The sequence below is a fragment of the Thermobia domestica genome, chromosome 10 (assembly GCF_964235325.1).
Source record: "Thermobia domestica chromosome 10, izTheDome1.hap1.1, whole genome shotgun sequence".
Lineage (NCBI taxonomy): Eukaryota > Metazoa > Arthropoda > Insecta > Zygentoma > Lepismatidae > Thermobia > Thermobia domestica.
In genome coordinates, this window is record NC_137463.1 from 218,935,201 (window position 1) to 218,947,813 (window position 12,613).

Genomic DNA, 12,613 nt, shown 5'->3' on the forward strand with positions numbered 1-12,613 from the left:
TCGCACCTTTTTTGTAAATTTATATACAAAATTTACACCCTGATTTTTTTTCTCAATTTTATCTAGAAGTTATCAGAATCTTTCTGCGCCAGGAGAGATATGCTTAAGTGTCTGAAATCTCATAGTACGAGTATGTCTATCCGTCCATCCGTCTGTCAACAGATATCAGAGCAAAAACGGTAAGAGAACTTCTGGTTTGAATACTTTCTTCCATAGAGGAAAAAAGCTGAGAGATTTCGAAAAGAGGTTTTTAGACAGATTCAACGTTCAAACAATGAGATTTTTTAAAGACTTTTATTCTATCTGTTTAAGCCAGAAGTGGTTAAAATCTATTTTTTTTTCGTTAGAACATTGATTGTATAATAGATAGAACGGAACTAGATACTGGCATGTAGTTATATTTCTATTCAGTACCGCAAAAATGTTCCACCTGTGATTTTGTTCTTTTATGATAACAGGAAGTGATATACCTGAATTAGCACTTCCGGTTTCAATGTTAAACTCCATAGAGCACAAACAGCGAGTAATGGCTTTTTGATATGGATTCAGCGTCTGAAGAACAAGATTTAACTTTGATTTTATTACTCTATTGCAACTTGTAGTTATGGATGTATTAATTCAAATTCGAGTATTGAATTCACATAGTTTGGAAGTCTGCCTTAATTTTACTGTACATTGTGAAGATCTTGTTTTGAATGTATAAACACAAAATTGTGTATTTGCGAGAAACGTGTTTACTTGGAAAATTAACTATAAAGATTAACCCTTTTAGGATTTGCACTTTTTGAGGTAAATTTTACTTTCATTGAAAGATTTTTTTTTTTTTTCGAAATATTTGCGGTCCTCTGGTCCGGGCTTGGGTTCACGTAGAGACCTGAATTTCTTTTTGAAAATACGTTCTTATGTACATAATACGTGTGTAAAATTTTAATCTTGTAACTTGAAAACTCAGATCGGGAGAAATTTTTGAAAGTCTGAAGGTGAGTCATACATATGAAAATACTTAAAAAATGTACTACGTCATTATCGTTTGATCTAGAGTCATGGTTCAAACTCCATTTTCTTCAACATAACGAGCACTTTCCAACGGTGCCACTCACATGTCTGTATCATACGCCAGAACCATAAAAATCGGAAAAAAAAAACGGATTTTTTTCTGAAAAAATCATCCCCTCGGAATAGTTGCTCCCTTCGGGCCCGGCTCAAGGGATCACGTAGGGATCTCAAAAATGTTAGAAATACCGAAAGCTACACACAATTCGTATATAAAGTTTCAATCTGATATCTTGAAAACTAAATTCGGAAAAAAACATTGAAATTTGCCTTAAGAAAAAATAAAAAGTCACGCCCCCACTTGCGCCGCTAAGTTGACCATTCGGTACCAAAACGCATCTGGGTGTTTTCTGGTCCATCCTTTAGTTGATCAATAAAAAACCGGCTTAAATACCTGTTATAGAACCTAAATAAGCGGTCAAAGACGATACTACGCAATGGTAACAAAAGTAACCAAAAATCCTAAAAGGGTTAACTTTTCTTTAAACAAACCATCCTTGTTAGAATAGAATCTATCAGTGGGTAAACCCACCACATCGCATCCTATCTCATCGCTTCTCGAAAAGGGGGGCGTGGTTCGGCCGACTTCATTACTCGTGATAACAAATGTAGCTTTTCCTGATTATGAGCTCCCATTTCATCACTCGGGAAAAGACTGTTGCTTCACGAAGGTTATACCTTCAATCTGAAGAAAACCGGAAAAGATGTTTCGGGTTATTGGCAATGTGTGTAAGGGTAGCATCACTATCATGGTGGGTAATTTGATTCGTAAGGAGACACATTTTTGCCTTCCTGATGTTGCTGTAGCTGAAGTTAACATGTGTAAAAATGAAATGAAAACTTTCAGCTTAACGAACCACAATTATGCTTGTTAGGCTAAGGGAGACGATGTTTAAGGCAAGTGAATGATGATGGAAGAGTTGGTGGAATGATAAAGTGGGAGGAAATGGGAGTACCCTGAGAAAACCCACGGACACGATGTTGTCCACCACAAACTTACTTCACTGGGGATCGAACCAGAGACCCCACGCACCAGTGGTAACCTCTCTACCAGTGAGTCACCGTGCTCCCTTTAACATGTGTAAAAACAGTTAGGAGAAAAAGGGGCATGGAAGAACTTAAACCAGTTTCCAGATTTGAGGAGGAATTCGGTAAAGCTAGAGATATAGGTCTGGATTCTATTACAAAATTCCCGTCTCTGTCGGGTTAAAAGTCCAACATGTATAGAGCTCGTGCAAAATCCCTGGAGGTACTGTTGTCAGTGAAATCGGATATCAACATGAGTTTTCCGGAAAAAAAAAAAAGACGGAGAAAAGTTTATCCAATTTGATAAGTTTTCTGAGTGACACAGACGCCAAATTTGTTGAGTTGGTAACTAATTGGGCATGTTAGGTTTGTGTGAAAGTAGTCTTGTAATTGGTGACGGAACATTCAAAACAAGTTCGAATTACTTTGATCAATTGTGCACATTACGTGCTGAGGTTGAGGATTTGTTCAAACCAACACTTTAATGCTTAATCCATAGCAAGGGCGGATCCAGGACCGACTTTTGGGGGGTGCGGTGGGTTGTCATACTGCTACTTTTAAGGGCTCCAAACTTTGGGATGGGTTTTATTTATATATATAAAATAAGAAAGTTTCCTCTTCTGTGTGGGGGGGGGGGGGCGATCGCCCCGATCGCCCCCTGGATCCGCAGCAGAGAAAAAGAAAATTAATGTGAAACTTTTTTTTTTTCACTTACGAAATCGATTCTGAATGCGTGAGATCCCAAGGTTATGATACTTTTTGGAACTGCTACGATAACAGCTGTTCGAGAAATATTTCTTGCGTGCATGTTGCAAGGTTGTAACTTCTACTTTGGTCAGTGTTTCCGTAGAAAAGTATAGGATTTCCGAATGATAAAAGCTATACAGAGATAATGAGGTGACGCAACATGTAAGGTTGATGGCAGCTTTAGCTTTTTCGCCTCCTACGAATGTCGGCGGAGGATAGTTAAAAAGCAGGGAAACTTCACCGGGTGTACAATTAGTGTAAAAGTTTAATGACTATTTCGTGTGGCAGTAGTTTGAAAATTACCCTGTGTTAAAGATATTCGAAACTGTTTTGGTCGGAATTATAGGACCACAAATATAGCAGAAGGATGGCACAATAGATTAGTCCGAAAGTTGCAAAATGTCATCAAAACGCTGTCAAACTCGGCACCGTTTTAAGGGAAGATGTCTACATCACGACACACTGGAATTATGTTCAGAAGTGAACACGATTGACCAGCAGAAAAAGAAAAGAGTGCATAGATCTCCATAGAAGAATAGCTGCCGCGATAAGTACATATTTGAAAAAACATGAAGACGTAGGTCGAGTTTTTTGATACCTTAATACCGTGATAGGCAAACCAGTGACCGCGGGCCAGATACAGCCCTCTGAAAGGTTACATGCGGCCCACGATATGATTCTATCTGGTAAATAAAAAAAAAAAAAATGATTTCGAAAGAGTTGTATTAAAAATAGACTTAACAAATAAGCAATTAACTTCACTTCTGAGAGTAAATGCATCGAAGTTCGGACCAGAGAAACATCAATCATGAATAGGGTTTATACTGCGGTAATTTGAAATCGAGATTAATTTTTGTTTTTCAACATGTGGCGCAGCTGTGTAAGTGAGCTGTGGTGCAAACAAAAGAGGAATGTTTCTTGAGTAACTGATACTAAGTGCATTGACCTTGACTATCAGTTACATGTTTGGACGTGGTGAAGGTAGACAGATGTTGCTAACGTAAGCTGCGTCTTGAGTTCAACATGAAACAAAGAGCGAACATAAAGCCACATTGCCACGTTTGAAGAACTTGTAGCTGTCATAAAAAAAAAAACATCTTGAAACTCTACCATATTTCATCATGTACACATAGTCTTGAAAGGGTCATAAAACATTTTTTCCATCTTGCAAGGAATTGAACGATGCGCAACTTTCTGGGACGTCTGGCTTGCTACCTGCTATCGCCCTCCCGCTGACATAAGGAAAAAGCAGTTTCGCCGCTTCCGAAACAACGGATTCTTTTGGACAGGGAGGGGAAGTGCGCCAAAATACACGTTTTTAATAAGGAGGTTCACTGTTTGCCCACTTGAGAGCAGTGATGCATGTGTGGAGAAACATTTGTAAATAGAAAGATCGGGTTGCAAGTTTTTTTTTAATGACACCTACAAGATTCATTTAACGTGGCAATGTGGCTTAAGTTTTATCCACGTCTAAGTAAGACTGCTACAGAAACTTATCAAATGTCGCCACGAGTGTATAGATCTCGTGCGCGTGTATGTGCATGTCATAGGCGTTTCAGGGAGGGACTGAAGTCAATTGAAGACGACGAACATCCGGGTGCAGCAAGGATAGTGAGAACAGAAATTGGTGAAGAAAGTGAGAACACTGATCACGGAAGAAACGCTGCAAATGTTTGCTGAGGAGTTGTACGTGAATAAAGAAACTGTGCAGCAAATAATAACCCACGATCTCAACAAGAGCAAGGTCTGTGCACATTTCGCATTTCATGTCTCATTCCTGAACAAATGACCAACAAAGGGACAGGGTTGATCACTGCAAAAACTGATAGCTACCACCAATAGCGATCCTAACTTCCTCTTGAATATCGTCATTGCGGATGAGGCATGAATTTTTCAATATCACTCGTTGACAAAACGTCAGAGTGCAGAGTGGAAGTCTTCTAACTCTCCACAAGCCAAAAAACTGCACCAGTCAAAATCCAAAATTAAGATTTTGCTCCTTTCTTTTCTACGATAGTAAAACATTGTGCATAAGGAATTTGTGCCAATAGGATAGACAGTTAATGACTCATTTTACCTTAAGCAGTTACTGCAACGTATCACACGTGTGGGCCCCGAGTATCGGGATGATGATCAGTGGGTCTATTGCATGATAATGTCCCAAGTACAAGGCAGTGATTGTGCAAATCCTTGTTGTCCCACCCTTCTATTCTCCAGATCTGATTGTTTTCTATTTCCTCACTCAAATGTTCGTACTTTGATGACGCAACGGCTATCAAGACGACTATGATAAAAATTTCCAAGAACATTCCACAAAAGTAATGAAATTAAAACCTCTTTACCACTCAATTATCAGTTCCCTTTTCTCTTCAATTCATATTTGTCTCTATCTCTCGCAATATTTTGTGAGAAATGAACTGAAGATTTGCATAGACGGAGAATCTACAGTCAAGGGTTAGATTCTCAGTTTACGCCCTAATATAAAGTATTCTTCAGGTAACCAAGAAAGTTCTGTCACTTTTTATGGAAGAATGTGTTCCATTGGCCCTCACACCGTGAGTTGAATGCAAATGAAGATAAGACGAAGGTCCGTTGTTGGTGTGGGCATATCCAACATACTACCTGGTTGTGGCAGTTCAGTTACACCGTGAACTTGCGTAAGGATAGAGTCAACATGGGACCTCCAAAGAGCGTCATAAGAGCGTGTATGCTGTACGAGTTCAAACTGGGGTCAAACACCGCTGCTGCAGGGCGGAATATATGCCAGGCCTTTGGTGAGGGTGTCGTGACTACACAGACAGTGCAGCGGGTTTAACAAGTTTAAGGACGGTGACGAAACACTCGGAGACGTACCACGTGCCGGAAGACCATCTAACTAACTAAACTAACTCTATGGCCTATGGAACCCGGAGGTTCAGTGCCGCGTTCACAAAAGCTCTACACTGACTTCTATCCTTAGCTAACTGCATCCAGTTTCTACTTTGTATTCCAGTCTCTGCGAGATCCATCTTAATATTGTCCTCCCATCTGCGCCTGGGTCTCCCTAATGGTCGTTTTCCGATTGGTCTTCCTATCAAGACTTTGAAAGCGTTTCTACTTTCTTCCATTCTAGCTACATGACCCGCCCACCTAAGCATCCTAGACTTAACGACCCTAACAATGTTGGGTAAACCATATAGATTATGTAGTTCCTCGTCATGAAGTTTCCGCCATTCCCCATTCCCGTTCCTCTTGGGTCCGAATATTCGTCTCAGGATCTTGTTCTCAAATACTTTCAGTCTATGTTCTTCCCTCAGAGTGAGTGACCATGTTTCGCAGTCATACAAAACAACAGACATGATTATCGTTTTGTATATTTTAAGCTTCAAATTCCTCGAGAGAATTCGCGACAAGAGATTTTGAACCGAATAGTAACACGAATTCTCTGCTTTTAGTCGACATTTAATTTCTCCGTGAATATGATTTTCCTCTGTCAATATTGATCCTAGATATTTAAAACTATCCACTTTATCAAAAGTATTATTTAATATTTTAACTCATCCATAATTTGCTCTATTCCGGTACGGACGCACCGGAAGACCAACACATGAAAATGAAAATCTTCAGGCAGCTATTGAAGTGAACAGTGGCCAGACATGTGAATAACTGGGACTACAATTCAGTGTGAGTGGAGAAACCATTCGGCAGTACCTCCATCAACTTGGAAAGCACTACAAGTTGGGTCGATGGGTCCCACATGATTTGACTTCGGGCCAGAAGGCAACGCGAGCAGATACCTGTGTTTTTTTGGTGTCTCGTCTGAGGAAGGATCAATTTCTGGACAGGATGTTGACATGTAATGAGAAGTGGGTCCTGTATGAAGCTCCACGACGCTTTCGTCATTGGTTAGCATCCCATGAACTAGTTTCAAAACAACCGAAACCAGCACTGCATCAGAAGAAGGTCCTCCTGTCCCTGTGTGTTTGATGGACTGCTCGCGGCATCGGGAATAGCTGGTCAGAGCATCAATGCAACAGTGTACTGTCAGCAGTTGAGGCGTGTTCAAGAAAAAACTCAAAATTCTGAAGCTAGCACTTCTGAATCGCAAAGAGGTCCTCCTGTTCCAGGACAACGATAAGCCGGCTAGGATGATCCAGGACACTATTCTGTGCCATGGATGGGAAACAATATTGCATCCGCCATACTCCCCGGACATTGCACCGTCCGATTATCACCTGTTCCATTCCTTAAACAATCACCTTAGAGGACGCCAGTTCAAATCCCTGGTGGAGGTGGACAATTTCACTTGATACCTTCTTCGCTTCACGGCCCAGCAAGTTCTACCGCGATGGAATCCTAGAGCGGTGAGCCGGCGCATTGTCCTGCTGCAAGATGGTCACTACCTGGATGTAGCAGCCGAGCAAATGGCATGACATGGTCGTCCAGAACATCACGGTAGCGTTTACCTGTGAGGGACTACGTTACACATGTTAGAGGACCATTTCAGTCCACGTAAACATGCCCCAGATGAGAATACCATCACCAACGGCCTACACAGTCCCCTGCTGTCACGATGGATCCATTTCCTCTTGCACCCTTACCGGTTCATCGGCATGCACCAATGTGAAACTACCCAGGCAATCTTTTTCCACATATCCACGGTCCACAGACAGTGTTTCTTTGCCCATGCTAGAGGTTGTTTCCTGTGTTGTGCTATTAGAAGGGATACTCGCGTGGGTCGATGGCTTCTGTACCCGATGGCGAGCAGGTGGTTGCAAATTGTGTGGCTGCTGACACCGCGTTGTTGTCTTGTATTGAACCTCTCCACAATTTGACACACTGTGGCCCGTCTATCGGCTATTACGATGCGGGCCACTCGGCGTCTACCCCTGTCATCGACACGCCCCTGACTGCGGCAGTTTGCCCGTGTGGGTTCGTTTTTACCGGAAGCCAGGTATTCTCGATACACCCTTGACACAGTTGCCTTTGAATATCCGAGTGCCGCAACCACTTCCGAAATGAGACACTTAATCGTATGGCCCCTACGATTTGACAACGGTCAAGTGCACTCAGGTCCTTCGTCTTGCCCATCACACAGTGCACTGACACGGATACCGAGAGAGAAAGTACCCGACAGAAGTACCCTTGCGATGCATTTCATTCAAAAGCACTGGTGAAGCCTCTGCAGGGCAGTTTCTGCAACTGTCCTGCTATCTCTAATTCAACTGCTGATCAGTGTAAAAAGCCTTACGATGATAAATGAACTTAAACAAAAGTTCTAAATATACCAGTGTACTTTGATACTTACTTTTTTCGATTGCGTTTTGCGGTTGAATGCCTACAGTTTTCGTAATAGAGATCCCAATTTTTCACTTTATCCTAAAGTCATGCAAAAATGGTTACTCCGAGAAAAGTGATGATAATTTGTTACATTGCCTATAATATTAGAAGTATAATAAAGAAAGAATGACCCTTCTACGTTAATTAGTTTAGAAGTTACGTGACATATACTAAGTGCATGTGTGAAATCCAAGATGTCAGATTATTTGTTTAAAATGGCGGAAAACCCGCAACTGGATTTTTTGGATTTTCTGGAGGTTAATAATGAAAAGATCACGAACAAATTTCAGAAGGTCTCTACTTTTTATTCTAAACGTCTAGGTTTGACCCGTTTTTGATGTAATTTGACTGGACTATTAAGGAAAGGGTTGGAAAACACTAGTTTAAACTATGATCTGAACAATTATAATGCCGTAACGCATTTGATGCTCCCCATCGGGTATTAGATCGTGCTATAATAATACATTTCAACGTGAAAGGAAAGGAAATGGAACAAATTTTCTAAATTTCTTTACTTAAATGATATATATTGTAGTATATATAATTCTATTTTGGGAAAGGGGGGGGGGACGGAGAGGTTATACGAGTATAGCTGTTACGTATAATTGATGACTTAAGAATGTGACGAAAACAGTATTTAAATTAGAAAGTGTTTGTCTCCCATTCTCTCTCTCTCTTTCTTTCTTTATGTTCTTTAATTTAATGAGTTACGGCATAAGTTACAAAAGAACATACACGCACATAAAAAAAAAAAAAAATCTTCCAGCATTTCTTTCCCGTGCGCGCGCATATCAACCATACATTCGTACGACCTGGTTACCCATTTCCCTGTAAGGTAGTGATATCAGAGTTGCCGCACGCCAAAAGATTTTAGTGTTTTGCTTTCAAGTAAGTTTAACTGGCGTATAGGAAAGCATTTTTACACTCCTATATATTAGGCTCTATGACTTTGCAAAAAATTGCCTGTTTTATTTATATTTTAATATTATTATACCTTGGTGTTTAAAAGTGAAATGATCTTGAATATTATATTCAGGGCCGGCTTTACACGTGCATTTGCAGGGGCAACAAGTTTCAAGGGGCTGCAAAATCTGTCATAATTAGCCTATATTATTTGAAATAAATATTTCTTGTTGGAAACAGATTTCATAATGGTGGTAGTTAAATTTACTAAGCTGATCTTCTATTTCAATACTACATTCATTAATCATGTTTAGATTACGTTAGTTTAAGGTTACATAGATAGATAGTGCTGTTAAGCAAATGGTCAAATAAATCCCAGCTTGAATTAATTGCTTGATTATTGTCAAACACAAGAACTTAATTCTCGAACAGTAGCGAACACCTGTTCCATTTAGTTAGTTATCACAGTCTTGACATGAAAACTAGTCTTGTCTTTGTCACAGACAAGTTCCTTATCATTGAAGTTGGATACAAGTTTTTTTTTTTGTTTGTTTGTTTGTTTTAATGAACAGATTTAGAAGGAAAATCAAGAAATAAAGACAAAAGAGCTAGTTGTACTGGAATTGCAAACTCGGAGATTGAAGCTCGATATTGAATCCTATAAAAAGGATTACCATCTTTCCTTTGCAGGTGTGTTTGCTTTATCTTTCACTAACACAATAGATTATTATTTAAAGAAAAACAGACACAACGAGATAGTATTTGTAGTGTTTAGCCTTTGAGTGCGAATACTATTTCCCGCCCCTTCATTGTTCATGATGGGTTAGCATACTTAACATCGTGGTTTTTAAAATTTGTTCTTTCTGGAGAAAGGAGGTGTCAAATAATGCAATTGCACGGGGCGCAAATTACCTAGGGCCGGCCCTGATTATCTTCATACATTTGATTCAAAAGCAACCGATTAACTTTAAGACTTACAAGATCATAGGAAACTGACATGAAATGCTATCTCATGCCAAACTAATCTAATCAGAATTGATAAGCACTACATTTCCATTTCCGTTTACATTTACATTCTAATTCATGAGAGAAGCAGGCTTCTAAGAAGAAAGTATATTTTATTGGAAAATGACAAAATTTGAGCTTAAGACTCCTACTATTTGATACATTTAAAAGCAAAGGAGAATCATATATTTATGATGTTTCGTTGCACAGTAAGTACAGGATATTCAACAATATTCTTAGCAATTAATGAAGAAAAAAGTCCAAAGATGAAACATATAACAATCGATAGAGTTCGTTGAGCTGAACAAAATAACAAAGGAAAAATAAAATGAAAACTTTGAGTTTTACGTCTCACGTTATGGCAGCTAGGTTAAAGGAGACAGTGATGATGAGAATTGAATGAAAGTGGTGGAATGAAGAAAATGGGAGAACTCCGAGAAAATTCATACACACGGTGTTTGTCCACCACAAAGCCCACTTGGCGCGAGCTGGGATAGAACTAGAAACTCCACGCACCAGAGATAAACGCTCTACCACTGAGCCATCACGGTCCTCAGAATGTTTGATTTCTCTGACAAATTATATATTTTGTGTGATTTCTCTGACAAATTGTATCTATTGTTTGACTTCTCTGATAGATTGTATGTATTGTTTGACTTGTTTGACAGATTGTGTTTATTGTTTGATTTATCCGAACAATGACGCATATATTACTTGTAAATATTTGATTACTATACAAATTGTACGATTCATAATTTACATGTACTTTTAAAAAAAGACGAAAAATGAAAGAAATGCTGTTTTATTTTATCTCGTTGAATTTTATTTGTGGGATCACATCTGAAAGGCCTATTTTACACAGTTAAATACCGCGATTGTTGCGTTTTGAAGTGTCAAATCCTTCCATTTCATTCTTGTAACCATTTTAAGTTCTAATATCTGTTTATAGGCACGAAAGTACTGTCTTCATTATTCGATTTTAAAAAGTACCAATAAAGCTTTTTACTTTTTTTTTTTTAAATTTTCATGCACAGTGGCGTTGCAGAACACCTTACATAGGGGTGATGACCAGGAGCGTCATTTCATTTTGCTTGGGAGGTGGCAAGACCCCTTGATATAAGGAAAATTTCGTGTTTTTTTTTTTAACTGATTTACTACTATTCTATTGATAAAATCTATATAAATCTCAAACTCAGGAAAGCCATTTCCCTCTGCCCTCTAAATGACGCCCCTGGTGATGACGTCATAACTGCAAAATATTTGTAAGGCCTATTATTATTGTTTATTATATTTTTACTTTCCTTACTTTTGCACAAACATTCAGTGCACATTAGTATTTTTCAGATCTCTTATGTTAACACAGGGGGCCCAGAGGAGCAAAAAGGTAAAGAAATTGGTATTTTTTAAAACCAAAAATCTCTTTTTAGCGATTTTTCTCTTCAGATACATGATAGAAACATGTGAATAGTACCATTTGAAAGAATGTTCTATTCTGAAGAGAGTGAAGTAGAAAACATGACCCTAGGATAAAGAGCGGTGTCAGGAAATTTTTTACCTGAGATCCGGGTCTTTTGTGGTAATCTGGGGCATTGTGGTCCTCATTGGTAAATATTTCCCCCCATACTATTCAATATAGAAGCTTGAAATTTTGTACACACATTTAGTATACCCCATAGTATTTTCAGTTAATTTTGAGATCTGTGAGACACACACAAAGGAACACAAGGGAGTTCAGAAGGGCTCTAAAATCTTTTAAAAATTCTGAAGAAGTCCTGATTTCTCCCAAACTTTCCCGTCTCAGGGAGATGATAGGGAAATGTGAATGGTGCCGTTTGAAAGGCTGTTCTATTCTAAAGAGAATGAGGTACAAATCATGATCCTAGGATGAATAGAGATAATGCTGTAGCAGCTTGACTGAAAGTCTATAATTTAACCCCCTTCCCCCGAAAAAAGTGATAATTTAGAGTTAATGGTTGTCAATATGAGGAGCTGCTAAGATATAACTCAGATTTGATCATTTCATTTTTTTTTAAATCAAAATAATGAACTTGCTTAATTCTGTAGACCGAGGAAAGTGAGATATGTACACCTGCAGTGATGATTTCAGAAGATTTCCCTCAGGGAGAAATTTTGAATAAATGGGAGGTAAAAATCGTACTTTGGAAATACTGGTTATCCTGGTTAAGCACGATTGGAGAAAAGCTCCGGGAAAAACTTCCCCCTGGCCGTCCCCTGAAATCAGCACTCGATGTGCATGAAACGGCAAAGTCAAAAATAATGGATGTACCTTTTCGAAAACTGTGTTCTGTATAAAAAGACAACGATAAAACGATGTGTTTTTGTTCTCCTTGAATTCAATTTTCATTTGTTGAACAAATAGTGTGTGAAAAGTAAACAAAATTGTAGCTACATAATTTTGTTTAGAAATTCTCTTATTTAATCATCCTTCGGGCAATTAGTATAATAATAGGAATTTCAATACTGAATTTCTAGATTTAAAATCTTGAAAAAGCTGAAGTACCTTTGTAAAAGCACGGAAATACATTTCTTATAATTACAG

The 12,613-nt window shown here is 38.8% G+C and overlaps 1 protein-coding gene across 2 annotated transcripts in view; it reads left to right on the top strand.

Annotated features, from left to right (window-relative positions):
• Positions 1-12,613, top strand: part of LOC145662995 (fatty-acid amide hydrolase 2-A-like) — a 286,215-nt gene that overhangs the window by 142,544 nt on the left and 131,058 nt on the right. The gene's annotated exons all lie outside the window — the stretch shown is intronic.